Here is a 23024-nt window from a genome sequence, read left to right as displayed (position 1 = left end):
AAAGGTCAATATCATCTTCCCTTAGGTTCTAGTTGATCTGTTGATTGAGCGCTTCAGGCTAATCTTACCCTTAAAACAGAACTTGGAGTCTTTACAATTGATACATTATCTTTGCTATTGTTACTTCTCTTGCCTGATAACAGGCAATGTTTCTGCATTCTTTTTTTCCCTTAAGGTCATTGATTGCTGAGACCTATTCAAGGGCGAGCACTGTGGCCAGGCTTAGATCACAAAGTGGCTTAAGCCAAAAATGGCTACTCTTATGTCCAGAAAGCCATGCCTGGTTTTCTTTCTCTGGTGTGTCCCTCCCCTAGCTGTTTATAATATCTTACTTTTTAAGAATTATATTTTAATTTTTTAGTATTAATAACTATACCTTTACTTACTTGGAATATTGACAGATAAATAATTAAATATAGAAAGATAAAACATAATTAAAATTTTAGGGATTTTAGTGTATTTTAATATTTGTTTTATAAAATTTAAATATTAACCATCATTTTTATCATTGTCAAAGTTAAATATTAACTTTGTCTAACATTTTTGCAAATATTTTTTACTTTAAGTACTAACAACTTCTTTTAATATCAGAATGTTTATCACTCACTGTTAAATTCAGACTCTTTATAGGTTTAATTAAGATGTTTAATTATAAAAGAAGTAATAGGCCTGTAAATCATTTACAAAACAAAACTAGGAAAAACATTAGTAAAAACTTTGAAGATTGTACTTGCAACGAGCAGTCATCTTTGTGAATCTCAAGGATACGTAACTAGAAAAAATTGCTTTATAAAGAAATTTTTCCTATTTGCTAAAATTCTGTCATAGAGCCCTTATCCAGCATCATGCTGTTTATCTTAAATATAAATTTAATAAAACTACCAAATATCCTTGTGCTGTGTCAAGGTACTTAATTTTCCATCCTAGTGTCCTTCTTAACAAAGAGAGCATTCCAACTTGAAACTTTCCACTCAAAATTTGTACTATAGTTTGTCAATACATTTGTAATGATTAAAGCTCAAATTTCATACGTGTTTTGAAGGGGAGGAAATACACCACCCTAAAGTAGGCCTCTTTGGCATATTGATTATTTAAGCTGGTTATTTTTAAGAAACAGCAGACACAGGTGAAGCTCTGATAACTGAGTAGAGGCTACCCTTTTGTCAGAAACATTTACATTTTTAAGGCAAATTTCCATTTGTAATGGTTCTCTTTGGCTATATCAGGAGAAGAATTTCTAAATCTCTAGAAACATTTACAAATAGAGAAGGCAACCACTTAAATCTGCATAACAACTATACTCTTGTTTACTGCACTTTTCCTGGTAATCTCCTATACCAACTCCCCAACCCCACAATATCTTCTTTTATCTTTAGCTGGAGATGGTATTTAATATGGTGGCTTTGGCCATTTCAGGCAGTTACTCTTTTGTCTCTCGCATGTATACAGGAGGTATACACAATCTTAAACTTTGTTTTTCTCCTATTCATCTGTCTTCTATCAATTTGATGATTAGACCAGCTAAAGAACCTGGAAGGGAAGAAGAAAATTTTTTTCCACCCTTGTGGTTTCTTGGCAGCTGGAGGAAAAAAAAGGAAAGAAAAACATTGCTATGAGTTGTGTGCCATCCTTGGTGATCAAATTATATTTGGGTCCAGTACATAACTTAGTATGCACTCCAAAATTATGGTTAAATTTCTTTTCTGGGATTCAGGAGGGATCACAGGGCCACAATAAAAAAGCCACAGTAATGTACAGAATCTGGATGGATATATTTGGTCTCAGGAAGCAGTGACTTCTTAGAACTGTCCCAGAGATCCAGGTCTAGTGGCTCTCATTTCCTAGCACAAGGAAGGTTCCATTAAAAAAAAAAAAATGACGAAAAACTGGAAATAATAAATACCCATTAATAAATTATTTATTGATGTCTGTCACGTCCCAGGTATCTTCCTTGAAAGTATGGCTGCAAAACTTCTCAAAAGAATATGTCTATATGGGGGCCAACAGATTTTATTGGAGAAGTATGTGAAAGAAAACAAAAATTCTGGCCCTCAGGCACAGGAAGCCCAGGAAAATCCAAAGAAAATAAAATGTATAAACATAAACATAAACATTAAAACTGATTACACTTCACCCAGCAGTTTTTCTCAACAATTGTGTGGCTCCTAAATTAATTGTGTTGAATATTAAAAACTGAAATCATGTTCCCTTGATCCATTGTTCCATCTGAGATCCCCCATTCTTGATAGCTTTGAGGGCTTGAATTATTTCAAGACAGTGAATCTCCAGGAAATACTCATTTCTCACAGACAGTAATTAGGTGTAGAGGCTCACAGCACGGGAGATCTTAGTAATTGAACTTACACCAGCTGGGTTACCTAGAGTGGCCTCTATTCCAAACACTTTGCTTTTATCTTAAGGCTACTGTATTACTAGATAGCATTAGTTAAGACGTGTAATTTCCACAAAACTAATAAACTTGAGAGTTTAAAAATGCATAAATATGATGTTATAAAATAGACCTTTATAGAGCAGTCTCTTGGAGACACTATCCTCTATTAAAAAATAATAAAGGAGTGTTATTTTTCTTCTTTTTGAAGCTGAGCTAAACTCTTGAAGCGCCACTTAATTGGGTGTCAAGATATCAAGCAATAGGAAGAACTGATAAGCATTCAGTGAACTCTCCTCCCTGAGAACTTATGTTGGATAAATGATAAGTGAACTTTAAAGAGTTAGGTTTTCTGTCTCCTCTTAACCTTTACATCCTTCACATCCATTTGAAAGAAAGCTTCAAGTACCAAGCACAGTTTCAGAGAAAGATTAGAAAATGAGAATTGGATTGCTACTGTTTTCCTGATGGAATGTTTTAGTGGACAAATGATTCATAATAGAGACCTTTGTTATCTTTCTTCTCAGAGCTAAAGGTAAACAAGTAAGAACATTTATTTTTCCCTGGTATACATGGATTCACTTCAGGAAAAGTAAGGTGTAGTGTAAACACATGCATACTTATACACACCAATATATGTAAAACAGACACTTGTTTACATGACAGTGATATTTTTCCCTATGACTATAAATAATAGGTATTTGCTCACAATATACTCCTGAGAAAATGTTTTCTGAAACATATCCTTCATTTTTAGTAATTGCAGATGTGTTGTGAAAAGCCTGTGATTAGATATAAAAAGCCATTAGTAACCACTACTAGGGCTTTTCTTAGGCTACAGACATTCATGTAATGCCTGAAGAACCTCTTGTGTAGTCAGCATAGAATTACTAGAATTTGCTCCAGAGATTGAAAATAAACATCCTGGTGGTATTTAAATGGATAATAATATAGAATGAAGGAGTATTACTGTTCCTGTAAGTCAGCTGTTACAAAGCAGGGTCTTAAATTGTGTAAGTGAAGAGACCTGAACAATATCAAGATGAAACAAGTTTGTCCTCAGGGCTGGAACACATCTATTTTTTTTGGAGAAAGAATATATCAAGAAGAAAAGAGCTGGACTCATATGCTGAGATAGGTACACATTCTACAAAATCAGCAGCTAAATATGTCAGTTTGGGTAGAAACACTATCTGGTAGACATGTGTGTGCTCTAGTCACCAGATGGAAAGGTACTTATGAGATTGATCTGGGGCAACAAGAAATCTCTTAAGACTATAAAATTTCTCTCTTTTTTAAACCAATATTTAAATTATTATTATTATTATTATTTTGTCTAGAAGCATTCACCTTTACCAAAATTCTTTTGAGAAATTAGAGAATATTTGTAGAAAAATACTCTAGCAACTTGGGCCTTAGTCTAGAACTTGAGGGAGCCCAGATGTGGGTCAAACTAAAGGACCAAGAGAAAATATGATTGCAAGGTGAGGGAGGTGAAACCAGAGAGATCTGGAAGTCTCTGAAGTCCACATGTGTTGCTCATGGCCTTTAACACTCTTCAACCTGGCGTGTGCACCTGCATACACAATCCCCTACACAGAGACCATGTCTGTCTTCAGTAAAGGTTCCAAGATTTCAAAATGTTGGAAGTGTCTGTGGAAATGGTAGATAGATAGACATAGACAGACATAGGTAGAATAAAGGCAATACTCACATATTTAAGAAAGCAGAAAAGCATGTGGAAGTCAGTAAAATAATGTGAAAAATTAAAAAAAAAAATAAAAGAATTTTCAATAGTCATGGGGTTTAAATTTGGTGATTCAGCCAGGATTAATAAAATCAGTAAGAGACAGAGGGTGATCTAGCTCATAGCTGGCTTTTATAAATCTATAACTGCCCATGTTTAGCACAATGACTGCTATCATTTTCATTTAATGAGCATCATTCTCAAAATCTTGATGTATTGTTAGAGTGAGTTTTGAAACTTCAAGTTTTAAGGATAAGTCTTTGGGGCCCCAGTGAGCCTCAGAATTCAATTTATGACATGTTTGAAATTTTTGTTATTTATCTGATGTCTAAAGATGAAATAAATAAGAAACTGTGAAGAAGCATCTAGCTATTAAGGACTCTAGATATAAGTTGCTAAGTTTCTAAGGAAATTGATTTCTTCAAGGAACTGAACTTCTGTGGATGTGACTCAGCTCTTCTTGTTTTTATTTTCTCTATCCTCTCATAAAATTTTATTTGAGAAAATGTTTTTGCTCCTTAAAGTGAAACTTCTGAAAAAGAAAGCAAGGTAAACCATCAAAAGAAATAATCATCAAAATGTATATGGGAGGTGATTATATATTAGCACTAAGGGAAAAAAAAGAATGAAACACTGTTTGAGTTGGCATAATGGAAAATGACCAGTGGCAAAATGCCTATCTGTGTTTGAGGTGGAGGAACTGATAAGTGATGAGTGATCTGAGGTCAACCAAATGAAGAGAAATTTGGGGGACATGACATTGCATGTGTAGGTTTGTGAGTCATATGGGTAGTCCTATAGTTCAAACCTAGGGAAGAAATCATTTTTATAAGATACTAAGCATCGAAGAAAAAATAGAGAGGCATAATGATAGTTCTGGAATTGAGAATTCTCTCAAAACACTTAGGATGTCTTCAAATTCTTCAAATAGATTTCTTTAAAACAGAAACCGTAACTTCACTTTTAGCCTGTGTATCTCTTTAAATCTAAAGTGGATTTCTTTTAGACAGCTTATATTTGGATCTTGGGTCTTGTTTTTTGTTTTGTTTTGTTTTGTTTTGTTTGTTTTTTCAGTCCACTTAGTTACTCGATCTTTTAATTGGTGAGTTTAACCCATTTACTTTTAAAGTAATTATCGATAAGTAGGGACTTACTGCCATTTTGTTAACTTTTCTGTTTTGTAGTTTTCTTGTTCCTTTCCTCTTTTCTTGCTGTCTTTCTTTGTGGTTTAACAGTTTTTGTGGTGGTATCCTTTGATGCTTTTTATCTTTGGTATATCTGTTACAGGTTTTTCTTTTGTGGTTATCCTGAGGCTTGCATCAAATCTCTCATAGTTCTAACAGTCTATTTTAAGCTGATAACAATTTAACTTCAATCACATACAAAAGCTCTACACTTTCACTTCCACCCCCAACACTTTGTTATTGATGTTAGAGTTCACTTCTTTCTATACTCTATACCCATTAAAACTTTTTGTGCTTACAGTTATTCTTAATACTTCTGTCTTTTAATTTTTATATCAGGGTTAAAAGTAATTTACACACCATCATTACAATATTACAATATTCTGTGTTTGTCTATATATTTACCAGTGAGGTTGGTACTTTCACGTACTTTCTTGTTGCTGTTTAACATCTATTCATTTCAACTTAAAGAATTCTCCTTGGTGATGCTCATAGAGCAGGACTAGTGCAGACAAACTGCCTCATGTTTTTATTTATCTGGGAAAGTCTTTCATCTCGCCTTTATTTTTGTGTACCATAAATGTAAATGCATATCCGGTGCCACAGATAAAAGTTACTAAAGAAACTGAAGTTATATGGAATAAGAAAGGAGGTAGAATAGGGGAAGAAATAAGAGAAACTACCAGGGGAGTATTAAAGAATAAACCGAGGAATAACGGCAAGAAGAGAAAGGGTACCCTTACCGTTCATGAAGTCAAATAGGTCCACACATTATCTACTGGCATCCAACTCTTCTAATTTTTTTCCCCGTAAGACATTGCTTTTGTTTAAAACTAGGACTCCAGCTAGTATATAAGAAGTCTTTAATCCCAAAAAGCCATCCTCAAGTTGGTCTTTCCCCAACATTTTTCATTCCATAGTTCCAAAGGCTTTGTGCTCTGTAATGGGATGCCAGGCTGGAAAATTGAAGGGACACTATTATTGCTGAAATAATCAGAGTTCTGAAGGGAGAGAAGCCGGTTTCTGAGTTTGTATCTACCCAGAAAAATGCACGATGAGTTCATTGTCTGGTCTGCCAACATTCCAAACACAGCCTTTCACTGAGCAAGCATATCAGAAATCCAAATTTAAGCAATTATCTGGGCATACTGTAGCTGCCGGCAGTGTACATAGCTTGACACGGTCATTAGTTTTTATGCTGTTTTAGAGCAAATGTGGTACCAGAAACCCAATTTACTCCTGACAGAATACTATTAGGCAGCCAAAGCATGAAGACTGTCAAAGGCTTCCTCTAAGTAAAGCAGGCTGCTGACATAAGGTGTGCTGCCATCAAAAATATACTTACACACTTAGGATTTTTTTTGATACTCAATTTTTCTTGCCTCCTTATACATTCTTATAAATACCACATTCTCTCTACTAGTGATAGTTGACATTAACAAAGAACATTTTTTTTCTGTCTCAAAATCCCTACTGCACGGATAGCAGTACCCCATTTAAAATGATGGTAGGGCAGCTGGCCTGCATGTTGGTGGTGAAATGAAAAAGAAGGGTCACAGAAATGCATGCCAAGTGAGAAACAAGGTTACAAGCATTGAGGGGTGACTAAGAATGTCATAGCTTGGAAACTCTCTTCAAGTGCCTTCACCCCTTGCCTAGTCAAATCCTGACATTTGAACCTTCTTACAGGTAATTTGAAAGATACCTCCCAAGGTGACCAAAAAAATCTCAGCCTGATGAACACGAGTATATTGTAATCTAATGATGTACTTTCTGACTCTCAAGCAGCAAAACACCTGAAATACAGATTGTTAGCCAAAAGTCACTTCTTTCTGATTAGCATTTAGAACCCTGTTGTAAGACCAGGGAATATTTCTCCTGATTCAGCCCCCAATACTCTTAAGTAAGACTTTCTCAAACCAAGGAGTGTGGCTGGGGGAATAAAATATACTATGAAGAGGAAAGAAAATGGGGAAGAGTGTAAGGTATTTAGGGAAAAATGAACAATTCTGTGTTAAAGGCACACAATGTATAAATTTGATCATAGGGGAAAAGATTGTCAAATTAACATCCATTTGTATTTTAGAGGACATTTGATAGGTGACAGATAAACAGATTAATGCGTGTATGTATTAAACAAATATTTAGCAGGTACCTACTGTATTTCAGGTGCATACCATTTCAGGTTCTGAAAATATAGCAGTGTTATTAAGAGAGGGAAGTTTTATGGGTTTATTTTCTTATTTTTATTTTATTACTACCTTTTAAATGGAGGAACCAGAGATTGAACCCAGGACCTCATGCATACTAAGCATACGCTCTGCCACTGAACTATTTACCTTCTTCCCGAGAGAGAAGTTTTATGCTAGCAATAGCTAATATTCTTATGTGAATGATTCACAGTAAACTTTTTGCGTTATTTCAGTGGTCACACATCCTAAAAAGAAATTGAAATACGCTCCCATGATAGCAAACAAGTGAGATGGATGCATTCAACATTAGATATAAGGTTTAAGAAAGATCTGTCTGAGGAGGAGACTTTTGAGTTCACCATGCAAAAGAAAGGCTGAGAGACGCTTCAGGCAGAGGAACAGCACTGGCAATGACTGAGAATAAATGAGCTTCAGAAAGAAAAGACCAATGTGGCTAAACTTACTAGGAGTGAGGGTGCATTGGGCAGAGAAGTGAGAGAGACAGGCAGAGACCAGCTCATGGAGAAACTCTGAAGCTAGTGAAAAGACTGATTGCAATTGCTGTGGATTAAAAGAGACAAAAGTTGCCAATTAAAGGACTTGTGGCTGCATGGCAGGAAAAAGACAATGATGGCTTAGACAAGGTGTCTCATGAAGATGGAGAGATTTGAGATATGTTTTGCAAGTAGTGTTAATAGGATTTTTTCAATAATTTTTCAATAATTGGAACTTGATGAAATAAAAAAGTATCGAGTGAATCTACATGTCCGTTGACAGATGACTGGATGAAGAAGTGGTGGTAATATTTATACAATGGGATACTACTCAGCCATAAAAAAGAATAAAATAATGCCATTTGCAGCAACATGGATAAGACCTGGAGTTCGTCATTCTAAGTGAAGTCAGAGAAAGAAAAATATCATATGATATCACTCGTATGCGAAATCAAAAAAGAAAAAGGCACGAATGAACTTATTTACAAAACAGAAACAGTCTCACAGACATAGAAAACAAACTTATGGTTACCAGGGGGGAAGGGGACTGGGAGAGGATAAATTGGGAGTTCGAGATTTGCAGATACTAACAACTGTATATAAAATAGATAAATAACACATTTCTTCTGTATAGCACAGGAAACTGTGTTCAATATTTTGTAGTAACCTATAATGATAAAGAATTTGAAAATAAATATATGTATATGTATGACTGAAACATTATGCTGTACACCAGAAATAGATATAACAATGGAAACTGACTATACTACAATTAAAAAAAAAAGTCTTAGCTTTTGATTAGAACCCCAAACTGGCAACAACCCAAATATCCTTCAGCAGACAAATTGTTAAACAAAAAGTGGTGCATTCATACTATGGTGTAGTACTCAGCAAGAAAACAGAAGCAGCCAGCCACTGATGAAAGCAACAGCTTGGATGAACCTGAATTCAGGGCAATGACACTGAGGGAAAAACGCCATCTCAAAAAAACGTTACATGCTCTCTGATTCCATTTCTTTAGTGATATGAAACAAGAAAATCACAGAGATGAACACTAGATTAGTGGCTGCTAGGGACTACAGAAGTGTGCAGGAAGGTTGCAGCTGTGGTCTTAGAAGGATTTCATGGGATCCTTGTGATGAAACTATTCTGTGGCTGTAATGGTGGTCACAACAAATCTATGCATGAGACAAAATTTCACAGACTAAATACCAATACAAACCGACAAGTGAATGCCAATGAGATCTGTGTAAGATTAGTGGATAATATTGATATGAAATTTATGGTTGTGACCTTTTATTACAGTTAGGCAAGGTGTTACAACTAGGGGAAACATCTTGAATGGCAAATAGGGAATTTCTCTGTCTTATTTCTTATAACTATATGTAAATCTACAGCTATTTCAAAATTAAAAATTAAAAAACGTTAGCTGCTGGCATCATGAAGAGAAGGTGAAAGCTAACCTAACAGCTACATTGTGAATGATGCCTGTGAGAAAATTCATGGAAAGATAGCTGTTGGTTTTGTGGGTTATATCATTTAAATTGCTCATTTAAAATTCTCTTAGTTGTGGCTACGTGAGCTACAAACAAAAATAGATAATTCTCTAAGGTGTTTATCTGTTTTCCCTTAACGGTGAATATTTTACCTTTGCATTAAATTATAGCCACGAGGTGAGTTCTGTAAGTGCTTTCATATTGTGGATGATGGCCCACCTGTAACAAAATTGCCTACTGTGTTTATGGAACGGTGCAGAGCCCTACCCTACACCCTTGACCTACTCAGAATCTGGGTGCACAGCAGTGATCTTCAAGAAACCATTTAAGGCTTCTCTTAAATGTTTCTAGCATTTTGGTGCTAAATGTAATATCCTATTTATAGAGAGAAAAGTAGCAAGCATCATGGTTGAGTACTTACTTTGAAGCCAGGCAGGCATATGTTGGATTTCCTTATCCATCACTTCTCAACTGTTGGAATTTCATCAAATGTATTAACTTTATAAAATCCCCACTTCTTCATTTATTAAATGCTAGTAGTAACACAGGATTTGGTGAGGATTCAATGAGTTAAAAGTTTTATTGCTTGGAAAATTGCCTGAGAAAACCTACATACTCCATCCCATGTATGTATGTATGTATGTATGTAGCTATCTATCTCTCCATCTCTCTATTTATAATACCTATATTTCTTTCTCTATAAATTTTTGATATGTAAATGCTTATGATTTATTTCTTACTTCAAGTTGTAAACATTTTAGGACAAAAACTTGGATATTTATTTTTTTATATCTCACTAGGGTCTTGGAAGCCCTGGTTGATTGGAAAAGTTCTTTATTGGTATCTTCCTTAATGATATAGATTAATTAAAATGACATTGATACATTTGGAAAAGATGGGCATATAGGTACTTTGCCCAATATTGTGATAAGCAGTTAATGAACTTCATAAGTTATTTCTTTGTTATAGCTCTTTATGTAATTTACAAGTTCATGTTTGTAACCAGGATTCCATATTGACTTATCTTTCTAGGACACTTAGTCCCACTGTTTTCTCATTTGCCTCATCTCTAAATTGGCCCCAAAGGAAACGTAATTATGAATTAAATATTGACAGGGAATGATCTGTTACATTCCAGCATCTAATTTATGAGCTGTTAAATATTATGGCTCCTTCAAACCAAATGAAAATTAACTCACTGTTTTGAATTAAAGAAGTCTTTTTTTGTTGTTTATTTTATCTCATTTTTGAGCTTACAAACAGTCAGGCATATTAGCTCAGTCAAATGTGCATATATCCCTGACAGGACTGGAGAGTTCATCAGCTCTGCACATCTTGGCATAGACATTTGTTGAAAACAATTTTTTTTCTTCTCATTCTGCTAACATCTTAAGAGCTACTATATTTATAGAATAATTGTGGCAAATTAGTTTCTAAATGATGTATGAAATGAAATATCCTTGCCAACTTCCCATAATGGGCTGATTCTGCTATGCTCAGTTACTTCTTCGAATGTGTATGTGTCTTCAATCCTATTTGAATTTCCTCTTTTTTTTTTTTTTTTTTTGCTATAAATGTATCTAAATCCCCCCCCCCAAATTAGCTGATATTGGGGTAATCATTTAGACCTGATAAACAATTATTGAGATTACCTTGGGAAATTCTCTTGTGGTAAATAACTATATCCACATATTATTTATGTGTGGAAATATACTTTTTCCTTATTTATGTAGGTTACAGGGACCTCCCAAAGTCACTTAGGTCAATTATCTGCTGGGAAATTAAACTTATTCAAGGAATTCTGAGTCCCATTAATAATATCTGAGAATTCTTGTTCTGTACTAACATCAAAGAGCTCAGTGACCCATGCATGTTTAGGATGCATGAAAGACAACTGAGTTTGAGATGATCCACAGGTTTCAAAATTAATTTTCCGAGCATTAAATATTTTAAACCATTGAGATTTGGAGAAGATAAACACATTTCAAAATTCAACTTAAAGTTTGAAAAATAGAGTTTTTGCTCATTGAGGAAAAGGTGATGATTTTTTTTTCTGAAGATAATGTGACTTATTGCTAGTGACTATAGATATTTTCAAATACCCCAGAAGGATAAATACATATTTAATGTAACAAAAATTATAGGTGAATGTCCAAAGAAGAGACTCCATTATTGACACAGACTTTATCCTCATTTTTCTTTGAATGTGTTTCAAGTTAATCTCCCTTTTTCCAGGGACTCAACAGAAAGGAGAAACTGAGTCAGTACCCACTAGGCATGATGCGAAAAATAAAATTTTAATGCAAATTAATAATTCACATTTTCTCATTTCCTTTAGATTTCAGAGAAGAATTATTTTAATCAACACTTTCTTTAAACTTGGATGATTTATATAATAATTTATGTCATATTCAATTATGAAGTGATAAAATGTTTTTTCTATTTTCTGTAGAGAAACTTTTAACTCCAGCTTTAATACATGAACTTAGTTTGAATACTGGAGGTGAATTCCAGATTTTTTTTATAAACTGTATCCCTTGCAAATTTTCATAGATGATCTAGTCAAGGCAACTTGAGAGACATGGCTTGATATCTGCTGCTATCTTAAGTTGGATTTCCTATGAAAAAGACTTTGAGAAGAGATTCTATACACAGAATTTATTAGAGAGTGCTCTTGGGGAAAACTTCAGCAGGGAAGAAAGGGAAGTAAAATTTGGTGGACGATGCTGAATTCCAGTGCATTTGGAAGAGAGGCCACTATCAGTTTCACGAGAAGCTTAGGAGCTAGAATGGTTCTTAATATTTGTCCCAAATTGAGGCAAAGGGGACAGACAAGTCTTTATCTTCCCATCTTGACCAAATATTGGATGTGGTCTGACCCTGTAGAAACTGAAACCTGAAGCAGCTCCATTCGGCTAAATGCAATTCCCTATAAGGGTCTCACCTATGAGTCTCTGGCAGCCCAAACCCCCAGAGCTTGAATGCCTCATTCCTGAAGGGGACATCTGGGTGGTGTACCACACCATCTACCACAGTCCATCCCATGTGCTGCTCATGTCTACTTGCTTCACGCTGTAAGTTCATAAGATCTGGGAAAAGGTAGTTCAAGAGTCTCATTAACCTCTATGACTGAGAAATTTATAAGAGGGAGACGAGTGGACTGAATTTCAGGTCTGCCAGGATAGCTATTCTGACAACCACAGTGGGAGTTCAACATCTTCGTCTTTGACTCACATTTGACTCTCCTTGCTCTAGTTAGCACCTCTGCTAATCCAGATCCTTTCTTTATGCCATGACGTAGACTCTCATCTCTAAGGAGTCAGAGCCCCTGGTCACCATGCCTTACTACTACATTTCTTTTTTCACTATCAAAATTGAGCTACAGGTTACAAGAGATATGCAAATAGATCAATGGGTACAAAACACTTTCTTCTCTGTTCTTTTTTTTTTTTTTAACACCTTTATTGTGGTATGATTCCTGCACAGTGAACTACACATATTTCAGAGGTACAATTTGATAAATTTTGACAGATAGATGTATACACCGGTGAAACCACCACCACAATCAAGATAGCTAACACTTCTATTACTTCCCAAGAGGTGCAAATTTCGAATTCCCAATTTATCCCTTCCTACCCCCTTTAACCCTTGGTAACCTTAAGTTTGTTCTCTATGTCTGTGAGTCTGTTTCTGTTTTGTAGATAAGTCCATTTATCTCCTTTTTTTAGATTCTACACATAAGCAATATCATATGGTATTTTTCTTTCTCTTTCTGCCTTGTTTCACTTAGAATGAAAATCTCCAGGTCCATCCATGTTACTGCAAATGGCATTATTTTACTCTTTTTTATGGCCGAATAGTATTCGTGTGTGTGTGTGTGTGTGTGTGTGTGTGTGTGTGTGTGTGTGTGTGTGTGTGTGTACACCACATCTTCTTTATCCAGTCATCTGTCCATGGACATTTGGGTTGTTTCTATGTCTTGGATATTGTAAATAGTGCTGCTGTGAACACAGGGATACATGTGTCTTTTCCAGTTATATTTTCCTCCAGATATATGCCCAGGAGTGGTATTGTTAGATTATATGATAAGTCTGTTTTTAGTTTCTTGAGGAATCTCCATAGTGCCCTCCATAATGGCTGCACTCATTTACATTCCCACCAACAATGTAGGAGGATTCCCTTTTCTCCACATCCTCTCAAACACTTATCATTTATGGACTTTTTAATGATGATCATTCTAACTGATGTGATGTAATCTCTGTTCTTACTTTGTGACAGCAATCCTACCTCTTTATAATGACAGGGTTAAATATTTCTTTCACTTTGATGACTCTGTTCCTTTTCTGCTGATCTGTTGGCCACAAGGAACGCAAGGTTATCAGGGACAGGTCTTGCCTTAAGTTTAATCAGCTTTCTATTATACCCTCTATTGGTAGTTACTCTGGGAACTAGAGTAAACCCGGCGTTTAGAGTTGCAAATTATGCAAGTGAGTCATTGGGGATGACTGTAAGTGAGGCCACTCCTTTTATATCCTAGGTTCCTGGACCCATATGTTCTAATATTCTACTTGTTTAGGACATAATACAATACTGGTTAACTAATAGGTAGATACACAGACAGACAGGTAGATAGATAGGAAGAATCCTATCCTCACAGGATTATCATCTCCAAAACTCGGCTGTCCTTTCAAAAGTTTCCCTCCATTAGCTCACTGGTTCTGCATTGGAGGGACTTTGTCTGCCACCCTCTTCTCCACAGGGATGATTGGCAACGTCTGGAAATATTTCTGTTTTTCACAGCCGCGTTGTGGTGCCACTGGAATCTAGTGGGGAGAGTCCAGCAGTCCAGCAATGCTGATAAATATCCTGGAGGGCATTGTAGAACCCCCATAAAAAAGAATCCTTTGACCCAAAATGTCAATTCTGCAGGGGTTTAGAAATCCTGTCTTAGTTCATCCAGTCAGTGGCTCATGACAGATGTTGAATATGCTATGACTACGGTACCCATAACTATGTGCCACCTAGCATTTCTCTTTTACCATAAAGTAGCTTTGGCCACAGGAGATATAACATCTTGCTGAATCAAATATTTTATAAGATCTTACAGTGGTTCTGACCATGACATTATAAGTAAGAAGGGCTAATCCATGCCTGGAATATGAGGCATGTTTACTAAAGTCAGTAAGAATACGGCATTTCCAGGGTGTGATGTCTGATGTAATCAATGAATCACTAAATGGCTAATTAGCCTCTTCAAAGAATGATGTTTGATTAGGGACTTGGCATTGATTTCTGTCGCTGTAAGTTTTGACATTTGCCAATAGCAGCAGCTCAATTCACTTTGGAGATTAGAAGGCTCAGCAGTTAATCACATGCATGGACTCCACCTCCAGTGACTGTGACTGTTCTATTCATGAGCCTGTTTTTCTTGGAGCTGAAGAAAGGGGCAGGTTAATAGCAACCAAACGGGTTGTTGGATCTGTGTAGCTTTTTAGGGTCTCTTCTATGTTGGATACTCTTTGGTATGTTCACATGTGAATCAAAGATCATGGCATTTTGCACCTGCCCACAATATGACCATCCACATACCTCTTCTCCATATCCTCTTATCCTTCTCCTGCGTATCCTTCTCCTTCAAGGCTCCTTTCCAGCTGGCCAGCCATTTACTGCTCCTTTTATTTCAGATACATACTTACTGTAAGTGACTTCCATTTAGCACAAGTTAATGAGTAGGTGTGACACCTAAATAAGGCTCAGCACAGTGGGAGGATTTCACCTCAGCATTACCTTCCAGAGCCACCTCTGACTGACTGTTAATGAAGCAGCAGTATGTTTTATGTTCCCACCTGTACTCCAGGCCACATCATCCATGAACTGCCCTTGAACCATCTCCTCTTCCATCATTAGATCATAAAAGACTTCTTCCCAACATGGATACAAGTGTGAGTTGAAAGAGAGATCTAAAATTTTAATTTGTCTTACGTAGTGATATATGAATTATATAAACTATCTGCCAGGTTTATTGAGAGGAAAAAATAAAATGATGAATATGTAAAACCCATTGGAATATTAGAAACTACGCTATTATTAGTGTTTTTATCATATAACAAAATGAAATTGGTATTATGATAGGCAGAGACTCAATAACCAGATTAGCTACCTAACATTTGAGATCTTGAGATAAAAATAAGGAGAAAAAAGGGGGGGGACCTTAATGCTAGGAGTTCCACAAATATTTTCTGAGGGGATTCAAGAGTTAATACCTCTAAATATAAGAAGCCTGTGTCAAAGTAAAAAGTAACATACTGCTTCCTTCAGCACAGAGGTCTTGATATAAAAGAAACCAACAAATAAACAAAAGACTAGTGAAAACAGTTGCAAAGAATGATGCTCCCAAGACGGCACTGAATTATTTCACAATTTTTCTTTGGTTCTGTACATTCAGAAGGAAGGTGTTTTAAGCTCTCAAAGCACATGTTCCCTAACTAGTCCTGTATGTTGGCAATCAGGTGAATTTCACTTTGCAGATTAGCTAATCACTTACACACACACGCGCGTGCGCCCCACTACTTACAGTTTCTTTCACTATTGGTAGACCTGTGACCAAATCAAAATTTTGTAATACAAATGGATTTATAGGAAAAGTGATGATATAGATAAGCTCCAATATATTTTGCTTCAACACATCTGAATAAGGGTGTCATGAGAAAGCCAGGTGTTTGAATCTAATCTATATTAAATAATATTACAAAATATGCATTTCAAGAGAAAAAGAAACCCTTTATTTATAATTAATTTGTATGCATAATTTACCTTATTTTTATTTCAGTAATACTAAGTTTGAGAAGCATAACTTACGGTCTCACTGGCTAGATAGTTTACTGAGCAGTGGTATGAAATCAACTTGGGCTTAATGATTTCAATAATCCTCGAAACGACAGACCTGCACATGTACAGTCAAATTAATGATATTTTGTCTAAACACTGCAAAGTCATTGGTTTGGAATTGATGCTCTTAGATTCTTTACTCTTCTAGAATTTTGAAGATTGATACCTTCAATTACAAATAATTCTCTCTGATCATGTCAATTTAACTCAAAAAATCAAAGGTTTAATCTACAATTTAAATAACATTTTTTTTTTGAAAATCTTTTGAGCACATGTTCTTCTCCCACTAAAGATTTAGATATTCAACAGGTATGTTAACTGCTTTCAGTTAGTGAAAATTAGAGAACCTATATTTTATACTGTTCTTCTAGTGGGCAATGCTGTTTCAGTGGTTCAGTGCATAATCTGGCAGTCAAAATAATATGACACTTGTAGTAAATCATATGTCATTTGGCAACAAGATCTTGAATCCAGCTCATTTTTTCTGTGACTTTTTAAAATATATATTTCTTTAAGTTTTACATATATATATATGTTACATCTATATGTTTCAGCCTATATTGAAATTCATATGAATGAAATATTAAAAAATGAAATATAAGAAGCCATCCTAAAATTAAGCTCAGTTTTCTGAGCTTATATATGTGTGTGTGTATATATATATATACACACACACACAGCTTTTTGCAGTTGAATTATTTATAAATAAATGTTGAAACAATTCAGATTCTCTTAGATTATTTACGACGATTTCCTTATGTCGAGATTCCTAAGACTAACAAGGAAGGACTGAGAGTTCCAGTTATAAGTCAACCAATTTAAATAAATAACATTGGCATAGTATATTTTTAGAATACGCTCTTGTATTTTATGCTCACCAAAGTTATATTTCGTAAATACACAATAGACAGCATTTTCAATAAGAGTAGTTCTTCTATCCCCTCAGAAAGATAAAGCTAGTTCCAGCTGCCTAATAATAGTTACCATAATAAAGAATACATCACACGGCACATTACCTTCTTTCTTGAAAAAAAGTAAAGCATTAGCTATACTCTGCCTGGTTAATACGCTTTCTCTGAAATTACAAGGTACAATTCTCAATGGAATGAGCTAAATCTTGAGTTTATTACGTAAAGTATTTTTCTCTTGAGACTAAATTTCAGTTAGTGAAACTAAGCTAACACAGATACACCAATTCTTTTCCTAGAGGGAATAGACTCACTGGGTGAGTAGAACTGGAAAATTATCAAAAATACCCAAACTCAGTCTTAAACTGAACAATCTCTATCTTAAATAAGATATGCACATACTTTGCGTGTAAAGACTTTAATGTAAGTAAGCCACCAATTCTTAATGAATGGATTGAATGGACAATTTCTACTGTCTAGCATTCATGTTATAAAATTAAACATTCTTCATATATCTTCATCTATCTATCTATCTATCTGTCTATAGTCAAGTGATTTTTGACAAAAGTGTTAAGGTAATTCAGTAGGGAAAAGGTAGCTTTTCCAACAAACCATGCCGGAACAACTTGATATTCCCATGGCGGAGAGGAGCTTTGCTTTCTACCTCATAAAATGCCTAAAAACAAATATAGAGAATATCTTCATTATTGTGTTTTAAACCAAGTTTTTTTTCTTAAGCATTTTTTATTGAGTTATAGTCATTTTACAGTGTTGTGTCAAATTCAAAGGTTTTTTTTTATGTTACTATTTTTGTGCTATCTATAAAACTTTGTCTACTTATATATTTAACAAACACAACTCTCTATTCTCTTCTGTTATTTTTGTATATCCTCATACAAATACCATACAATTTCTATAGCTTATGGTAAGCCTTGAAATTAAGTTTCAAGATTGTTTTGCCTGTTCTAGGTCCTTTCTTTCTTTTATAGTAATTTTAGTTTAGGCTTGTCAGTTTCTTCAAAAAAGCCAAAGATTCTTGGATGAGTCCAGTTATTTGGATTAAAATTTTGTTTGAAAATTCTGTGCTTCAGATGATTGCACTGTACTGGCTCCTTGAAAGTAATTTCATAAAGTCAGTTTACCATGGTCATGTTTCAGAAATTTCAGTGGTTTTCCCTAGGACATAATCAGTCCCCAGCTCTCAGTCTTGAGAGAATAAGCAAAGTCACTTCAGCGAGCTTAAGAAGACAAGATCACATTGCCAACTATATTCAGCTAATAGAGATTAGAGAATGCAACAGTTGATTAATTTCTTCAAAGCAGTGAGATTGTAGAGTTTCATATAGTTCTTCTATTTAAAATATTGGATAAAAGAGCTAAAAGTTTCCTTGCTTTTCTTGGAGTCTGCATCATTGTTCTTTTTTTTATTTTCCTTTAATTTTCAAAATGAGAAAAGGACTTACATTTCAGCTCCTTCACACTGAGCACCCATAAAGCTAGACTTTACTGTGAGCTGAGTAAATTGCATCTACATACAAAGGAGCACATCTGCATTGAAAAGCTAACAGATGAATCTTTCCTCAGAAAAACTGAGAACTCTGTTGGTGTTTGGGAGAAGCTTTGTTTTTCTCCTGGTAACCTTGATGACTGCTGGACCTGCTGCTGTCAGAGGACTAATGGGGAAACTGAAAAAGTTGATCAGAGCATCAGAACCCGAGACCATGGAACACAGGGCTGACAATCCAGGTATCTCTTTTATTTGCAGTTTTTACTATTCATAAACTAAATAAAGAGAGGGCCAGATTGGGAATAACTACATAGAATGAGTCTAAAGTTATTTCGAAAACAGGTCCCATGGTAGAGTGAGGAACTAAAATTTGGGACAGTTACTAGATAATTTCTCTCTGATGCTGGGTGAGAGTGGTGTGAGACTGAGTGTAGACAAGGGACTAAGTCTGGGGAAGACATATGTGAATATTGACGAGCAGGTAGTCCTGAGACAGAGGGAGCCTGAGTTTTGTGCTCTGAGCTAAGATTCATTTAGGAAGTAAGTATTAGTCTGGATATACAAATTCACAAAAACAGGCAGAGAGCAGGAACTGGTTCTGAAACAGAGTATCTAGAATGATGGTACAATCTGATAAGTGGATTTGTGAGCTAAGACTTGGAGCAAGTCTCTGAAGCAGTGGTATAAATGGGTTAAAATCGTCATGCAACAACTAACTAAACTTAAGGTCACTAATGATAAGGGGCCAGTTGTGGCACCAGTGGGAATCATTCCATTTATGTAGGGCTGGCCTAAATTTAGACTGATTTTATTATAAATAAATATGCATTTTAAAGGTCATGAAGCTTTTAAAATTTATTATTAAAAATATTTCTATAAAGTTTCTGTCTGTGTTTTAACATTAAATAAAAATGGCTGTATAATTTTTTTAACAAACTGAAAGGGCATGCATGAAATATTCTGATTGGAAATAGAGGTTATCTTATGTGGTATATAAAAAATGCACTTTGAGAGGCCTAGAGAGAATGAAAATCAATAGAAAGTTCTCATTTGGAATTACTAAAGTGAGTGCAGTGAGAGGCCTGGATGTTTGTTGGCCAACAGGGAACACATGCTATGTCTGCAAAAATGCCTGCAGTGAAGGAGACACGTCTTGTTTCTCACACAAGCCTGAAATCAAGTCTCGAGTGCACTGCCCAAAATGCAGGCATTAAATTGAAACTGAAATTCCTTCATATTAAAACCAACTTTGTATTGTCTTCCCAGGGTTCTCGGGGTGCCTAGTGATTCTTCTGAGTGAGGGAGGCCAGTTAAGACAGACTATATTGAATCCACCAGGGAATGGTTCTAGGTCTCTACATTAAACAGCTATGGAATTATGTGAATTATATGAATTTTTTTTACATTAAATTGAAAAATTTGCTTGATGCATTTTCTCTTATCCCTTTGTGAGGTACTAGGAAGACCTCTACATTCAGGAACAAGAGATGGGTTTCATATATCAACAATGTCACCTAACAGCTGTGTGATGTTGGACAGAAAAAAACTCTTGGTGACTCACTTTCTTTTAGTGAATAATAATAAAGTCTACACAACCAAACTATTCTGAGGATTATTATTGAAAAACAACTAACAGGATTTTTTATACAACTTTCTGTTTAGAATATGTTTCTTACTTTTTCTGTACTTATACCTTGACAAAGAAAATGAACTCCAGGAAGAGGAAGAAAAAGTAAAAAAGAACTTCAGAAGGAAGAAATGTTATAAATCTATGACTAATTTGTGGCTTCCTGGGCATCCCCATCTAAATTAAGGCTGTTTGATAAGAGGGATGTTGAGGATTGTTGAGGAAATGTTTTACTGTTTTACAGATATGTATTTTGGGGTTCAAATTACCTCTTACATTGTAGTTACTCTGATTGTGTAGCACTGAGAGGGGTAAAACTGGATCCTAGAATTGAAGCAAGAAGTATCTGTAAAACATTTGATGTTGATCGAAAAGTTATAGATAACTAAAGGGGTCATTTAATTTTTCTTAAGTTGTCAAATCTGTTTTGTCAGCATAAGAAAATATCTAAGGATAGGGAGGCAGCAGCTGTTTTTATTTAACAGTTGTTCACTATTGGGGATGGACCACCCACTTTTCCATAAGCCTTGAATATGTAAGGTTGGGTGTAGAAGCAAGAGGAAGAAAATGCCCAATTCCTGTGTGTCTGAAAGAGTGCGCATAGCCACGAGTGTGTGTGTGTGTGTGTGTGTGTGTGTGTGTGTGTGTGTGTGCGCGCACATATGTAAGAGTTGTATGCAAGCGTGTATGTTGTGAGTTTTTGTCAATATACGTGAATAAGTGATGAGTGTGAATGTAATCTAAGTAAAACAAAATTCGAGCAACTGTAATACTGTTGAATGAAACCAATTGTTACTTCCATGAAGAGAGATGCTATTCTAAAAGGAAATATGACTGTTAATTTTGTTACAAGGGCTATCTAACTTAGGATTTCACTTAAAGGCCAAATAAATTTGAATTCATATACCTATTATGAAATAAATAGTGCATGAATTCAAAGTGTAGAGAATTGATGACTGAACTTATAAAAGCGTTTCCTTCAGCTTCTCATGCCTATACACACTTATCTACTGTATTAAAATGAAACTACTTGCTCAGGCATTATTGAAAGTGTAACAGATAATAAGAGATACCCATATCCATAATGTGTTGCCATTAAGTCTATATTGATTAATTCAACAATAGTTAGAAGTGTTTTTTTCCAATATGTTTTAGTGAGTCAATTTCTGTACATGGCTATGTGTAGAATGTTATGTCTATAAACCTAATGCAGAAAAAAATGCACATATATTATTCAAAATTCAAATCAGTATTATTCTTACATTAAATATGGATCATTTAAATAATCTTCTAATTTAACCTTGAAATTTGATGGTAAGAAGAAACCTTAGAGTTGAACTAATCCAATTAGTCTACTAAATGACTTGCTCTTTGTGGACCTCAGATCTATCATTAAAATCCCATGACTTTACATCCTTTTCAATTGAAATCCACTTCTTTGCCTTTGAACATTTTAGTAGTCTGTAAATTTGAGATCTTAAGCACTTTATCCCATTTTTCCTAGAAAGGGAAATTTTAAGAGCAAAATGTGCTATTGGCACGTTAGTTTTACATAACTCTTAAAAGTCTTATATATCATACTGTGTGATGTGAATTTTGATGCGTGGGTGAGACTGTAAGGCTCTATATGTAGACAGGGGACATACGCTTGGATGTGAGTTGATGTAGGAGGAAGACTAATTTTTACTGGATTGTAAACAGGTATAAAAATTGTTACTGTCTATCTGGGAGTTATGAAATATATCGTTGAAGCCTGACTGTGTAGAACTTAACCAGTATGCTGCTGATTGCCAGATTAACATTTTCCAGAAAAAAAAAAAACTTTCTTGAGTTATAGGCCTATTTATATAATATTTGATTTCCACTTGGACGTCTCAGATTGATCAGACCAAAACCTCCTCATTGTCTCTTCGAATCTTTTCCTAACTTAGATCTGTGTGGTAATACTGTGATCTGTTCAGTCAGCCAAGCAAGAAATCCAAGATTAATTTAAGATTCAGCTTTCAGTTCTCTCTCACTTTGAACCCAATTAAACCTTGTGTCTTTTATACCCTAAATATTTATTGTATCTCCTCTTCTTGTTTTAGTTCACGTTCATACTCTTATTTTTCACCCGGATTAATCTGACAGTCTTTTAACATTTTTTTTTCTAATTTTATTTTATTTTTTAAGTTTTCTATATTTTGCAATTTCTTGGTCAAAATTGTTTTCTTTTTTTTAATTGAAGTATACTCAGTTAACAGTATGTCAATTTCTGGTGTACAGCATAATGTCCCAGTAATACATATGCATACTTATATTCGATTTCATATTCTTTTTCATTATGGTTACTATAAGATATTGAATATAGTTCCCTGTGCTATACAGAAGAAATTTGTTTTTTACCTATTTTTATATGTAGTAGTTAATATTTGCAAATCTAGAACTCACAAATTTACCCCTTCCCACTCCCTTCCCCCCAGTAACCATAAGATTGTTTACTATGTCTGCAAGTCTGTTTTTGTTTTCTAGGTGAGTTCATTAGTGTCTCCTTTTTTCTTTTATCAGATTCCATATATGAGTGATATCATATGGTATTTCTCTTTCTCTTTG

The 23024-nt window shown here is 35.0% G+C and overlaps 1 long non-coding RNA gene across 1 annotated transcript in view; it reads left to right on the top strand.

Moving 5' to 3' along the window:
- The window catches only part of LOC116665006, a 62453-nt gene that overhangs the window by 23658 nt on the left and 15771 nt on the right, over positions 1–23024 (top strand). Inside the window, exon 2 of the long non-coding RNA XR_004321583.1 lies at positions 18883–19044. This is a non-coding gene — a long non-coding RNA (uncharacterized LOC116665006). The remainder of the gene's footprint in view (positions 1–18882; positions 19045–23024) is intronic.

The sequence above is a fragment of the Camelus ferus genome, chromosome 7 (assembly GCF_009834535.1).
Source record: "Camelus ferus isolate YT-003-E chromosome 7, BCGSAC_Cfer_1.0, whole genome shotgun sequence".
In the NCBI taxonomy this organism is placed as follows: domain Eukaryota; kingdom Metazoa; phylum Chordata; class Mammalia; order Artiodactyla; family Camelidae; genus Camelus; species Camelus ferus.
Note: the sequence above shows the minus strand (reverse complement) of the source record. Positions and strands in the feature narration are given on the sequence as shown.